This window comes from Chiroxiphia lanceolata, chromosome 5 (genome assembly GCF_009829145.1).
Source record: "Chiroxiphia lanceolata isolate bChiLan1 chromosome 5, bChiLan1.pri, whole genome shotgun sequence".
Lineage (NCBI taxonomy): Eukaryota > Metazoa > Chordata > Aves > Passeriformes > Pipridae > Chiroxiphia > Chiroxiphia lanceolata.
The window spans coordinates 68,068,069-68,082,485 of NC_045641.1; the positions used below are offsets into that span (position 1 = coordinate 68,068,069).

The 14,417-nt window shown below is 42.5% G+C and overlaps 1 pseudogene; it reads right to left on the reverse strand.

The window, feature by feature from the left end:
* Nucleotides 1-399: 399 nt before the first annotated feature.
* LOC116787401 lies at nucleotides 400-10,077 on the reverse strand (annotated as a pseudogene).
* Nucleotides 10,078-14,417: the final 4,340 nt, after the last annotated feature.

Genomic DNA, 14,417 nt, shown 5'->3' on the forward strand with positions numbered 1-14,417 from the left:
TGGATTGTCTTGTATTGACAACTAAAAGATGGGGTATGTTTTGACCTTCTGTCTAATAATACAACTAATAGGAGAATCTAAATTTCTGTAAACTTTGTCAGGATTTCTATTCATGACAAAGACTGCTTTTCATAAATCCCAAAGACACAGGTTTATTAAACTTTTTTATCGTTACTAAATGATAAGAGAATATACATTCTGCTGCAACTGAGACTTGTGTTACAAGAGCAGAGCAAAGATACAGATAAAGGACTGATACAACTATGGCTGATAATAGGGGAAGCAAATGCATCCAGGCTCAAAGATTACTCTTCAGAATGCCTGTGAGCTGCCTTTTCCCATCTTATACTACATATTCCACTTCTATCATGAATTAATACACCAAGTATTGCAATTTGCTTAAAACAACAATATACAGTCCCAAACCATGGAGGATCTGAAGATGGTGTCTCTTTTAATCTTCCAAAAAAAGGGATAGTCGTTGTGATTTTTGCTTCTAGAAACTAAAACTGTGAACTACAGTAAAAACACGTGTGTCTGCTGAGTGCACACAGGGCAGTGGAAGTGAATGCTTGGTAACCTTCACATGTATCAGTGACCTGGTTCTCAAAGGATAAAGTATCTTTTGCTTAGCTGAACTTGCCAAACTTCCCTGAGATACTAAAGAGCTCTCTTGTGAACTCCCAAGCCTACAGTGTACTGTTAGGTAAGTGGGTAACCCAGGAAAACAGAATAAATTGCACATCTTGGTAAGTCTGTATCTGACCATTCTGTTATCTAGACACTGCCTTAATAACATTGGCATGAGTACATAGGCACAGCTCTTCACTTCAAAAACACAACTCTCATTCTTAAAATGGAGTTTATTTACACTGGCTATCCCTTATGTAAAGGAGCCAAAGAAAACAGAAAAAAAATATTGCCCCTTATTTATTTTGGAATTTCCAGCTGATTTTGATTTTCAGATAGCGGTTTGGTATGCATCCAGTACAAGATGCCTTAACACACAATGTGCCTGCAGAAATTCCAGTGTTACCAACCTGTACAGGATGGGCAATGCTCTAATAAACCCAACTGCTGGATTCTAGCAGATATGGATGTGAGGAGGTAAAGTTTCCAGTGGGGCTATCAAATACTACCTGTTTAGAGGATATCCAATGATAATCCAATCTTGCTAAAGCCTGGAGGAGGAAGAGATACTTGTTTAATGCACAGATGTGGTATCTTGAAAGCAAGGACAATTTCCATCTCCTCTTTGGTCAGTTCAAAGTCAAACACCTGAATAAAGCTCCCAAACAGTTGGGTTACTTCAGTTTGCAAAGAGAGAAGTAAGATCATTTGCAGAAAAAATATCGAAACCAGGTTGAAGCCCTAGGAAATGTGCAATAGGCACATTTGTGGAGAGCAATGAATAAATGTCATAAAATTACAGTGCTGGTGGGGTCTAATTGCATCATCTCACTATGTTCTAATGAAGAAGACTTGGCTCCTTTTAAAGTAATTTTTTTGCATTCATAAGGAAGTAACCTACTTGGTTAGGTTACTGACAGACAAAAGGTTTTGCCAGTTCTGACTAGGAAGGGGATACTCTGTGCCACTGGCAGAGTAGGGTTTTTTCATGTATAAAGCTTTAACACCATTAATGATTCTGTAAGGTACCTTTTACCTTAAAATTTTCTTCAATGTGCTCGTGTTGACAGCTTTGGGAATTATATACATGTTTCTTTAAATCTGAAGCTAGATAAGCATGTGTCAGAACAGATAGGGAATTACACACGAGAAGTGCTGCCTGTGTTCTGAAAGCCAAAAAACCATATGTGCCTGTGTGGCTACATGGAACAGCTCTACTGGTTATCAGAGATGGCTCACACAGGAGAAGCACTATAATAAACCTTTCCTAATTATTACATGAGCTCGTTAAATCCTTATCAGTCTCTGAAGCTGCGGTGACAACATAGGAGTGCATTGAGCAAGAGTTCAGGATTGGCAGGGATGTTGTGTGGAGAAGTGGCCAGTGTACCCATTAAAGCCCCCAGAGCCATTGGTAATCTTCTGTTCATTGTTAAAATTAATGCAGAGAGAATATTTTTTTAAAGCATTAAAATGTGTACGAGACACAGCTGGAGCTCAGCTTTCCATAATACCTGTGTAAAGTTACTTTAGCCCAAATGGGAAAGCTACATGTCACCAGGGAAAATACTGTGACCAGTATTAGCCTGAGCTGGGGTTTTGTTGTGCTTGAGTGTGATTTCCTTGATTTGAGGATCATCAAAAAGGGAAATATGTTCAGGTTTGGACCTGTGACAATAAAAAGCAGACTTCAGCAGTCAGATGCCCACTGTCTTCTCCCTCAAGCACTATAGCGTAAGAATATTATTGAAATGATAAAATAGCATCATCTTGCACACTTTAATTTACCATCTTTTTGTTCCTTCAGTCCCTGCCTTCATTCTTTTCCTTTTAGAACTAGTGCACACATGAGAAGAGATTTGTAGTTCCTAATAAAACAGGTCATTTTAGTCCAGCCTGGGAATTTCTTTGATCTCGATCCCCAAAACTTTGTCCTGTCCTTCACAAGTACAGCTGCTCTGCTAAACACTCTGTCCCAGGTTAGAGAAAGCCATGAAGACTGGAGTAAAAGCAAAATTTCTTCAGGTCATCTATTGAAAATCCCTTTGTCTCAGCAGGACTGCAAAGGTATTATTTTTGTAAGCATCTGCTGTTTTGGTTTTTTGATGGTTTTGTTGTGGGTTTTTTTTTTAGTTCAGAAGTTCTCTTATATGTTTAATAAGCCCACCCAAGCTCAATTAAGAATTCTCTCCACTGTTTTCATCAACCAGTTGATCCTTCTAAATATGAAACTGCAGTAACAGCAGTTGGTGATGGAATATCACAGTAAGTGCGAGAGAAGTTTCAGTGTGTGAGATTTATAATTGAGTAGTAAATCTTTTTCTAATTTACATTAGTTTTACTCTGTGAGGGTTCATCCACATCCTAAGAATGGTTTAAGTGCATTGACTCCAATCTACCTCTAAGAAAGAAATCTCACAAAACATTCACAACCACGGCCAGTGGGGGGCTCCAAGGGGACAAAATGCAGTGACAGAGATCCCTTTGGATTGGCAAAACTTAATCAGCTCTTCCTGAGGAAGATGGGTGACTCTCAATCTACCAAAAAAAAAAAAAAAAAAAGGTTAAGTTTCACCTCTCAGAAGCAGAAGGTACTTCAAGGTTTAGCATCACTATAGTGACATACCAAGCCCCACACTGGCTTTGAAAAGGTGGTTCTTTTTGCTGCTATGGGGTTTTTAAGGGAGTTAGCCAGGGTTTCAGATCGGTTCCCCTTCTTCCCAGCCCTGCCTCCAACAAGGCCCATTTTTACACATTAGTTTCTCTTTCTAGCTGCCCACCTCATTTTTCGTGACCTCTCACAGGCCCTGTATCAATGGGCTCCAAGGTCCAGTTGTGCACATCCAGCTGAAGCACCCAACTCTCATGTCATCCCATCCCTGGACCTGTCTGTTCACGCAGCCTTTTTCCTTAGGAGCTGTAGGAGAGGAGAAAGGTAAGCCCTGCCATGTTCTCCATTGCAGAGCTCAGTGCTTGCAGCGAGAAGAAAGGCAAAAGTTGCACTGTCACCCCAGGGTTGCCACAGGCTTGTGTGACAGTGGCTTCCTGCACAAGGACAGGCACAGGATGTTCTGTGCTTCTTGTTACTTTATGATTTAGCCAAACACAGGTATATTCCCACACAGGTATGGAAAAGCACAGCCTTAACAGAGAAGATATTTTTTACTACCAGAGTTATTCCATCAACAGTGCAGCACTCCAGACAGGTATGATGTCAGTACTGAGGAGCTGGAGAACAATTTACCTGATTATTTACAGGTTTGTGTCTTAGGCCTGGTTTTCTCAGGAGCCAGTCTTTCTGTTTGCAGTTGAAGTTGGAGACTTCAATAGCCTTCACTATTTCCACATCCACCAGCTCTTCCTTAGCCTAGAAACACTACAGAATCAGACTGCCTATTTTTTTTTTAATGTGGAAAAAATGCCTGCACAAGGACTTCAGTGGTAAAAATTATCATGACTGGGGTCCTCTTGTGCTGTGCCATTAGTGCAGTACATGAGCAGTGGGGCTCTGGTCAGGCTCAAGCTCTCATGTCTTGTGTCATCATACAGATAAACAGCAGCATTATTTAAGATTAACAACTACTACACTATTAATATTTCAGTAGAATATGACTATTTTGAAATATTATCCCCAGGCAGACCTTCTTCTTATAGGTAAAGGAGATTCTTTTAGGATAATTCCTCAGCTAACAAAATAATTATCCCATAATTAAAAGCTCATCATTTGGAACAGTGCAGCTTGACAAGGAGCTGTTCTGGGATAGCTAGAGCAGAATGGATACCTGACCATCAACACTCATTAATTTCCCAAGGGAGATGTACCATTCAGCACTGGCATTATAGTATAAGCAGCACTGTGTTCCCCCACCACTGCCTATTTTCTTTCACACTAATGAACAATAAAACAGCCAGACAACCCTAATTAGATTGGCACCTCCAGCAGAACAGAAACGGGAGAAAATACTACCAGCCTTCAAGGGCAGAAAATATCCCTCTTCCAAAGCAGAAATCATTTTTATTTGAAGTTTCTGTCATAAGTAAGAGCCTGAAATGCCCGATTTTCTCCTTCAAATGAGCAATAAAAATGTGCCTTACTGCTCATCTGACAGAAGGAAAAAGCATCAGTAAATTCTTCTGGCTCTGGTTGATGGCAAGTTGAATATGAGTCAGCAGTGCCCTGGCAGCCAGGAGGGCCAACTGTGTGCTGGGGGCATCAGGCAAAGCATCACCAGCCAGTCCAGGGAGATGATTGTCCCCTTCTGCTCTGCACTGGGGTGACCTCACCTTGAATATTGTGTGCAGAAAGATATTAGGGAGCATCCAAAGGAGGGGAACGAAGATGGTGAAGGGCCTTGAGGGGAAGCCGTGTGAGGAGCGGCTGAGATTGCTTGGTCTGTTCAGCTGGAGAAGAGGAGACTGAGGGGGAGACCTCATTGCAGTTACAACTTCCTCATGAGAAAGACAGGAGGGGCAGACACTGATCTCTTCTCTGTGGTGACCAGTGACAGGACCTCAGGGAATGGCCTGAAGTTGTGTCAGGGGAGGTTTAGGTTAGACATTAGAAAAAGGTTCTTCAGCCAGAGGGTTGATACTGGTAGGACACTGGAACAGGCTCCCCAGAGAGGCGGTCACAGCACCAAGCCTGACAGGTTCAAGAAGAGTTTGGACAATACTGTAGGGTACATGGTGTGACTCTTGGGGATGGTCCTGTGCAGGGCCAGGAGTTGGACTCAGTGATCCTTGTGGGTCACTTCCAGCTCAGCATGTGCTGTGATTCTTCTTTTGACCAACCCTGAGATTAGCCCAGGTGGTTAGAGCCTGGTGCTAATAACGCCAAGGTTGAGGGTTTGACCTCTATATAGGCCATTCATTTAAGAGTTAAACTCAGTGATCCTTGTGGGTCCCTTCTAATGCAGAATATCCTGTGATTCTGTACCTGACTGTGCTAGCACGTGGTGAGGGTGGAGGGGAAAGGAAGCTCAAACCATCAGCCAAGCAGGAATTTGAGCTTGCACCCAAGCCCTGCCTCCCACACAGCCTGTGCTTTTGCCTGTGTTGCACAGAGAGCTTTAGCAAAGGACTGTGGCCAAGTTCCACTGCTTTCTAGAGCAGGAATTTTGGGTTCTCTGGGCACATTGGCACAGGCATGTTGGCTTTTCTGGGGCCTGGACAGCTCAGGTGCAACTAGAGATGAGCATGGCTACAACTAAAGCCACCAAAAACTGCTCAGAGAGTGAAATGGGGACATGTCGCTGAAGTGACAGCATGTCAGCTCAAGGCACTACAGGGTACACACACTGTCAAAGATTTCCTCTTGCCATGCCCAGCCAGCCAGTTTGGTAAGCAGTAGACATAAAAATACGTAAATTTTGGCAAGGTGGCACAAAAAAGGAGGCTAAGAGAAATCAGCAATCTGAAATACTTTATATTGGAAATTCTCTCAGAACAGTTCCCAAAGTGGAAAGTTTAAAGTTTTCAGGCTGTCATTGCAAACTAGCAAGAATTTTTCAGCCTGTCGGTGAACGTACCTCCCACATATCCAGAAAATCTGTATTGCTGGGAATGATCGTGCCATTTCCATCTGCAGGAAACGGTTCCTCTCCTGCCTATCATCACAAAACTGAGTTTAAGATAGGCAGAATTGTAAGTAGTTAAGGAAATCACTTAGAAATTGAGCAAGTGAGTGGAGCTTGAGACACGCTGGATATCCTGACATGTTTGTGTTGGGGTGAGATGTGGCCAAAATCCTTAATCTGTACCAACAGAGTAATCTTCAAGAAAATCTGCCTTTTGAGAATCTGTCCTGCAGGCAGAGGAAGGGTAGACAGTTTTGTGTGCCTCAGTCAGGTTGGGGGAAGGCCAGAGATGTGACACAATAGGGAAACAAGGATGTATTTAAGCTGGGGGTACAGAGAGGAGAGAAAAATAGGAACTAAATAATTCACAACTGTTTGATCTGGATAAGCAAATGACAGCTAAATCTCACACTTTAAAATTAATGTGATCCGGATGGTAATTTGATGCATGACATGGAAATGCTGAGCAGGGTAAAATAAGATGATTTTTGTACTACAAGACCTAGTTTAAGCACCCTTTCTCCTGGTCACTCAGTGTAGAGGTTTATCATTATGTCCTAATGAGGTTTAATGACACTCCTCGTTAGAAAGGACTAAAGGCATGTCTGATTCCAAAGGCAAAAGGGGCAGAGCTCTGACAGATGGCTCCCAGGAGTTTAAGTCACAATACCTTGAATCCCATGGGCCAGTGCATCAGGTAGAGATCCAAATAATCCAGCTGGAGGGCAGCAAGTGTTTTCTGGCATGCCTCCTTCACCAAGGATCTCTTATGGAAGGTGGACAACAGCTGTGGGGGTAATGCAAAGCCTGGGAACTGCTCTCCTGCCCTCACAATGGATGAGCATCCCTGGCAGGGAAACATGCAGCACAGTCACAGAGAGAGTATGGCACTCCCTCGTCTTGAGGGAGTGCCACTTTTGTGCACTTTATTTTATTTCAGTACTGTCAACTAAATAAAATGAGAATGGGATACTCTAACATTCCAACAATTATTGCAACAATTAAAACAAAGAAAAAAAGTGAACCTGGTGAAAATCAATCTGCCAGGTTCCAGCAGATAGAAGTTACTTTATTTTTCCTACCATTGTTGTTGGGGGGAAAAAACAAAACAAAGCATAACATACAGGAGTTAACAGGCTGAGGCCAACAGCACAGCAGGAGTGACCACGAATACAATAGCTCTGTTTCCTATCTTGGAGGCAACCGAGAGCACGGCCTCAGTTCCTGTCTCCATGGCTGACAATGGACATGGACTATAAAAAAAAATCACTCTCAAATCAAGCCTTTTGTTTTTCAAGGGCTGACCTGTTCCTTCCCCCCAACCACAAATTGCTTTGCCATGAGAGAGAGGAGTTAATTCCCAGAGCATCTTCATCCCCTGACACTTTGCAGGTTGGAACCCTGTGTCTCCTTCTGAGAGCTGGCTTCATGTGAGACACATTATCCAAGGACATACCTTACTGACAATAAAGAAGTCTTCTTGCCTCACAACCCCCTCCTCAATTTTTTCTCACAGTGCATCCCCACTCTGACTCCCGTTCTGGTACATGTGGGCACAATCCAAGTGGCAGCACCCAACATCAATGGCAAACTTCACTGCAACTCTCGCTGTTCCTTGGAGAGACTGAAACCAGAAGTCAGTAATTTGGTAAATAGCAGATTAAGAAGTTTGCTCTTCTCCAAATCTGGAGACTTTAAACCCTCAACTGATGAGGTGTTCCAGTCTGGATCTTGCTTTCATTAGTTTTCTGAATTAAGATGGCGAAGGGAGTCACTGACCAGTTGCCTGAGCTGATCTGCCCTTTTCCAAGGATCGAGCGCTCACTTTCAGGCACTAGGCTGTCTTGAAATAAGTTCTTATTCTCCCCAAAATTAATGGCAATTTTAGTGGTGACATGAGGAAACGAATCACCTCTGGAATGTGTGCTGGCCCTGCACACAAACAATCCGCCTCTTGTTGGCACAGGACAGGGAGGTGAGAGGATGCAAAACACTACAGACAGTGCCACCTCCTGGGTAAAATACACAACCATGCTACTTAATAACAAAGTAAATCACTTCAGATTCTTGGCTTGGAGATACCAAAGAGTTGTTTGATGGCTGAATCCAGAAAATGGCACTCCAAACGGAACCATGATTCAAAATCATGACCACCTCCTACATTTAAACTTCATTACAACCCCACCTTTTTTTTTTTTTTTTTTATGATTTCACTTCTCCGAGTTTTTCCAATCAAAGGATGTTTGGTTGGTTCACTTAAATGAACAACAACAAAAAAATCCACATAGAAAATGCAGCAATTTTTCCCCCCCAGGGCTACACACAACCAAACAGCCAGTTTAAAGTTTTACAAGTCTTCCTTTTTGCAGCCCCTTTCCCCATCCCACCCCTTCCTACCTGTGAATGCTGCAGCTCCCAGGGTGGCATGGGGAAGCAGGCTAATGGTGGCCAAATGCTAGGCTTTATGTAGCTTGGGAAAACTGTCATGCAGGAGTGATCAGCATCGCTTTTGGGTGGAAGAGTTGGTGGAGAGCAAAGGAAACAACCTACTCTGTGGTTACGTAAAACACTGTAACATGAGATTTTTTCAGAAAAAAATAATCCTTTTTTTTCATTTTACATGGTATTCACTGAACAGGGCTTCAAGTCAGAGCAGCAGGGTAAAGGAGAGGCTCAGTTACAGCACGAAAATACTGAAGTTGCTGTGAGAACCTTGAAATTAAATAGTTTTGAAGAAGTAGTCACTGGGGGTTTGGGCCAGGTTTTCATTGTATTAACACAAGAGATTGATTGTGGTGGCAGAGATCACGTGTCCAAAATATTCCTTCTGTTTAGTCCTAACCGGTTGCTATTAACAGCTTAATGTGTTCCTTCAGAGAGCTCATCCATCACAGCATTGGTGCCCTAAGAGGCCCCCCACAAGGCACACTTTGGTTTTTAAAGCCTTCTTTAGCTACCAGTGTCCTTTGTCACGAGAAAAATCAAGACTGAAAGGGTTAAACAAATTCAATCATGTTTGTTTATATAAGTTATGTGCTGCTTACCAGCAGCTGACCCAAAAAATACAGAAAGAATAAGATGCTTTTTTGCTGACTAGAAAGCGTTTCATGGAGTTGGCAAATTGTAATTCAACATATTTTGTTTCCAGTCTCAGGGGAAAAATCTGCTTTTTTTTCTTAAGAAGATCAGTTTCTTAAAATTTTCAGCGCATTTCCAGACTACTTTTACATTCAGTATATCCTTAAACCTACTCTCTTCCTGAAAGTCCATTAGGTAACATTGCAGGAAAGTAGTTTGGGCAGTTCTTTACCTGCAAAAGTGCTGTGTACTCATCCACTGCCATGAAAATAACTTGTTCACAGGCTCTAAGGAGTTAATGTAAATCCCCATTTCCAAATCCACTCATTGCTACTTAAGTTCCAAGATCTACATACACTCATTAAAGATGACACCTACATGACATGATATTAAAACTCAGTGCCAAAAGCAAACAAACAAACAAACAAACAAACAAAAAAACCAAGCTGGGCAGAAATTTTTACTTTTATAGTATGTAATTTTTTTTCCCCATAGCTAAGAAAAATCTCCTTCTGCCTGTTCTCCACTATCACTCATAAGATTTCCTGAGGGGCAGGGATAAATACCTGCACTAAGTGAAATAATTCAAAAGGCAAAAAACACCACACAAAGGATTTGCTGCATTTTCCTGACCCGAAGAGGAGATTGCTGAAAAAGTCTGCTGTGATTCTCAGCAGTCTCCTGCTGTCACCTGCCTGACCAGAGGCACAAGGATGAGGAGAGGTCCCCAGCTCCAGCAGATCCCCAGGATGGGCATCCTTGCATGGGTGGGCAGCTCCAGGTAAGTGGCCATGTACAATCTCCCAGCACCGCAGGTAGGGAGAGGCTCCTTGCAAGACCTTTTAAATTGACCTTGCCCCTCCCTCCTGCCTGCTGACTGGCTCCAGACAAGGAAAATATAGGCAGAAGTGCTGTGATAAGCAAGAGGAGTCAGGGATTTTGATTTCTCTCACCCTTCAGAGAACTTAAAAACTGATTGCGACCTCCTCACGTGAATTTATTGAGTGAACTCATCACGGTAATTACTCAGATTGCATTGGCTGAGCTTGCAGCTTTTTGTATACCACAGTCTCTGCTTGTTTGCAAGAAGAGTGGCAGCTGAGGAGTTTGTACTTGCCCCAAGAACATTTCTTATCTCACCTGTCATGAACACATCACCAGAAGAAACCCCAAAGATATTTGCCTCAGGACAGACCTATTCACAGGAGGGATCATTGTTAAAAACATTCCCAATATTGCTTCATCCTCTAGGCATCAGGCACCCATATTTTATATATATGTATGTATGTATGTATGTATGCATAGATGTATGAGTGGTCTCTCTATTCATGTACTATTGTACACACAATAAGAAAGAAACAAAGCTTTGCCTTTTGAATAGCCATCATGTAAGTTCTGTGGGACTCTTCAAAATCAAAATTACAAAATCTGCAAGACTAATGATCATTAATGTGGCACACTGTGTTACACTTGTGTATCCTGGAGCAGCCACTGTGGCATTTTCTGTATTTAGCCGCTTTTTGGAAGCCAAACAGTTTAGGGTGTTTCGTCACTTGACACCACTTCACTGTTACTTTATAACACTTTCTGAATGCATGCTGTCCTACCTTAGATTTTTTTACAGTTCACAACTATAAAACCTCTTCTACTTAAACTGAAAAACCCAGTTTTATAAGGCTTAGTAGGAACAGCAGTGTATTCTGGGAAATCCAAAACTCTTTACACAGAGTGGGTTTGACCCCAGCTTGGATGCCCCTGGGTCCTGCAGAAGGAGCTGGCATGGTACCTGGTTTCAGAGCCCTGCCCAGAATTTTGCAGGAGTTCATTTTAAAAATATGGATGATAGGATAGGATATGATATTGTTTATCCAGCCATTAATGGACTTTTCCTTCCCTGTCCTGTCTTTACCTGTTTTCAGACAAAACCAGCCCTGGGGTAAGAACATGTTTCAATCAGCAGCACCCCAAATGCCTAGTGACCCACGGCAGGTCACTTAGTCCAGGCACTTTTTGCTGTGTGCAGACCCTGCATGCAGAATATGCTCAACCTGAAAGCAGAAACCTGTTGGTTTGAAGCTAACACACATAAAAGTCAACAAAACCTAAGAGGCCACGAGGCTGGGCGTGAGCACATTCAGCACCCCCATGGCAGAGACCCAAGAGCCCCAGGGTCCACCCTGCTGCTCCCTACAACAGGTCCCCAGAGGTACCAAACTCTTGTCCTCCAGCATCAAATTTCCTTTAGGGTTTCATACCTTTGCACGTTGAGCAGTTTTTCACTTGTTTCCTCAAGTCATTGCTTGTGTCTGCCTCAACCAGTAGCCTGGCCTCCCTATACCTCAGACCTCTTCATTTCCCCATCCTACAGCTTGGCAGTTGGAGCCAGAACTGGCCAAGGGTTTGGACTGAGGTGGGCAGATCACTGCAGCTTTAGGACAAGCCAAAGGAGAACTCTTTTAATTTTATTTCTGAGGTCAAAAAAGTCAGGCCTGTCTGCCTAAATTCTGCAAGGAAAGCAAGGTTTAACCAGCAGCTGTACTGTTCAGGGCTGCTACGTGGAGATTTTATTCACTTAGGTGGATTTTCTCCTTATCTGTGAGAAAAATGGATTACGTAGAGGAGAGGCATGATGACCATGACTCTATGAATCATCCATTTGATGTCCTGGTCACAGAGGCTGCTGACATACCTGTACAAGGTGGTCTGCAACCAAGGTCAGGAAGAAATTCCCTTCAGCTCAGTGCAGAAACTGATGTAGGTTAACAACAGGCTGCCCTTCCAGCTGTCGTGTCTGTGTCTTTTAGTGGTGCTTAGCCACCGCCCTAATGGGAGGGACTTTCTCGACCTCAGCTCTGCCCATCACAAAGGCACACATGGAGAGCATTATCCCATTCCCTGCTCTGGCAGTCCCTCACACAGCAAAGCATTTTCATATGTAATCAAACTGCATCCCGTGGGCTGCCAAATTTTCAGTCATGAGTCTATTTAAGAAAACAGTAGCACAGAGCACTTCTTAAGCCTTCGTGAAGGTCTTCATTCACATTGTCTTTAAGTAAGCCCTCATTCAGTTTTTCACTGCACTTACAACTTTTTTTCTTTAAATCAGGTAGATTTAGCTCAGCAGCATTTCTCTTCCAGTGTTTTTACTTTATATAGATTAGAAATTTTTGTTACCTATGAAGCTCTCTAAAGGGTTGGTGATTTTTGGGCACTTTTCCACAGACGGGTGCAAAGAGTGTTAAGCCTCCCAACCTGAAGCTGGTAAAATATGAGGCAGCCACATGAGAAGTAGCAGAGACAGAGCTAAACAGCTCTCCTGTAAAAACAAATTGCTCCATAAAATACCTTTGAAAGGTTGTTAGAGGTTTCTGTTTGCGCTTGTTAGGCAAAGTGCTGCTTTCTGCTCACAGCTTCAAGCCTAAGCTGTGCTAGAGAAGAAATACTGTATGGATGTTACTGGCAAAGATGATTTGGGCTTGTCATCACCAAAATGTCCCTGGGAGAGGTATGGCCTCTGTCAAGGCAGGACCAGAAACTTGGCTCTAAGGAGAGGAGACCAGTAAGACAAAAGTGCCCAAAAGGCAGTGATATAGGAAATGCTGGGGCCAGCAAAGGGCCAGCACTCTCTGGATATCAGAAGAGTAAAAACTAAAGCTGTCCCCAGATGAAAAACAGGTAGAAACTGCCACTGAGAGAATCTGCTTATCAGATCTGTTATCTGTTCTCTGTTGGAAGAAGTTGCCTTTGACAGCTGTTCAGTGCAGGAATATCATCACAAGATTTGCTATTGGGGTCTATCAGACACAACAGATTGTTGTGATCCACAAAATTATCTGTAAAGGTATTATCAATTAAAATTACTAGTAATGCCAAGTCCTAATACACTTTCCACTGTAGTTTAGAGTAACTACAGTTTTATCAACCCATGTTTTTTAATCTGTATTAGGATGTGCTTTTTTGGACGTATTTTATAAATGTAGATCTCATGTGCAGCTTTTTTGTGTAGATACCAGTGAAAACTAGTTGATAAATGACCCTCATAAACTAAAATTATACTGGAAGTAAAGTATCAAAAATTATTTTTCTACTTTTACTTTCACATATAATTTTTGGTATTTACAAGATATTGACATTTTATAAATTAGACGTGTGAGGTGTATAATTGTTACATAGATTTACATTTTTTCTGGTTTTCTCTGTGTTTCCTGAAGGTGAGGAATATCCGAATCTGAGGAAGTGTCTGTCAGAGGTGAAGCAGAGAATGTGTAATTTGCTACTGCTCCTTCTCTCAAGCCATGGTAATCCTAAACCAAACAAAAAATGGAAATAAGGAGTTACCAGGACCTATAAAATAATCTCTCCACACAGATACTCTTGGCTTTATCTGGGTTTTCAAAGCCCTTGCTATCCGTGCCGGGCTTCATTTGCACAGTGACTCAAACACAGGGCTAATAATACTGTTAATACTACTAATAATAATAATCTTGACTCCTTTGTGGTGGCTCTGTGGTGATTTTTTTCTGGCAGAAATGCAGGAGCTGTATCTTGCAGCCACCCCAAGGCAAGGACTCCACATTACCACTGGTCTCCATGTTATGCCTGTACAGTACTGAATCCCAGGCACTTTGCTGAAAGGGGGTTTCCTTAGATGTAAGTAAACTCCTAGGGCAGTTTATCCAGTATGTGGCTGAGCTTTGCTGTGGACACAGAGGCAGCCAAGGTGACTTTTTGCAAAAGCAGCTCAGGTCAGGCAGAGTTTTTGAAACTGAGTTTTTAAACTGCCATGCACTTTGCACACCCTCCCGCTCCTCCCATGGCCCATCTGCATCTGGAAGCAATATAAGCTTGACAGCAGATCTGAAAACATGACAGCAAATCTAAAACCAAACCCATTGTGTCTCCAGCACAAGGGTGAAGTCTCCAGGTTTAGCTGCTTTTCCTTGGTTCTTGGAGCTAAATATTAGCAGCAGCTCTACCCCAAATACTTAATCTGAGCATTCACCTCTGGTCATGTGGCCTGTGGCCTCCCACCTGCATTTACGGTGTTTAGGAACAACAGACCAAGAATAAACCACAAGACCCATTTTCTAGGGAGTTTATCACATAGTATTTTATTCAAAAAACACTTACTAC